Raw genomic sequence first — 1,257 nt, 5'->3', positions numbered from 1 at the left:
TTGTCATGTGTAATAATCTTTTGTTTTCCTATATTTGATTACATTTTCCTGAATCTATTTTCCCTCATATCCATTGCAGTCATATTGAAGGATAAATTTTCAGTTTTAATGGGTCATTCATTCCGCTTTACTTTTAAAATCTCAAAAGTACCTGGGTCTTTGAGAAGTGTGAATATTTATGTTTCTGTTTCCACTGAATAGAAACTGTCTAGGGAAGAGTACAGCATTGCAGTGACTGTGTAATCCTCGGGCTTTTCCAGTTTGGGGTTTGTACCCACAGTGATGAAATACAGAGACAGCCCTTACCACCCAAGTTTCTTTCATAGATGACATGTGGAAAAGAAATTGCCAGCGTTCAGTTAGAAACAAGTAGACACTTGATGAAGTACAAAACAGACTAGTGTTGTGAGGAGATGTAGGAAACTGCCCTCTCCTGCTTGGCAGCGTGTGGAGGCCATTTATAAGAAAGTGTGAATTCAGAGACCTGACGTAGGTTGGAGGACTGTTGTACACCTGGATCTAAACGTTTTGTGGGGCCTGCGTCAGACTTTAGCATATCTCCCAAAAGGCCACTTGGCCATATTAGGATTAGAGAAGAGTAAAGAAGCTCCAAGAACATCCACAGATAATTTTTCTCAATTGTATAATTGAACCAATCTAGCTTGACCATGCAATCTCCATAATTTCTCCTCTGAGGGGAATTTTCTTTATTTTTTCTTTTTAGGCTTTCTCCTTCCTTGAGAAAAGCAACACAACACATTTGGAGGCTCACTGGGGCCATTGTGAGTTCGGGTGCACAGTTGTTCTATTGTTTAAACATAGAAAATGTTTTTTGTGGCTACACGCAAGTCTTGATTTTTTTAGTTTGATGGTCAAACTCCTCCAAATCCTGTTGTCAGGATTTGACTTTTCATAAACCCAAGCAACCCTTGAAAGAAGTAAAAAGAGACAGGAGCTTATTCCTCTCTCTGACCTTCGTTATACCCATCTACTTCCCTGAGTTACTCAAGAGAGCCTGAAGACAGACAGCAAGTTGAGGGAATACAGGATTACATTTGAAAACTAGCCTTAAAGATGTCTTCCTTCTTTTTCATTTGTGATCAGTATCCACTTTTTAATCAAACTCTGGACCTTGTGCATACAAGTCAGATGCTTATGCCACTGAGCTGTCTCCCTGGCCCTAAATAGTTCTTGACATATTGTACAGACCATTTTACCACTTCTGGGAGTGGCTCCTTTTGAATGCCCATGCTAAGA

Source organism: Octodon degus, unplaced genomic scaffold, assembly GCF_000260255.1.
Source record: "Octodon degus isolate 3935 unplaced genomic scaffold, OctDeg1.0 scaffold00078, whole genome shotgun sequence".
In the NCBI taxonomy this organism is placed as follows: domain Eukaryota; kingdom Metazoa; phylum Chordata; class Mammalia; order Rodentia; family Octodontidae; genus Octodon; species Octodon degus.
Note: the sequence above shows the minus strand (reverse complement) of the source record.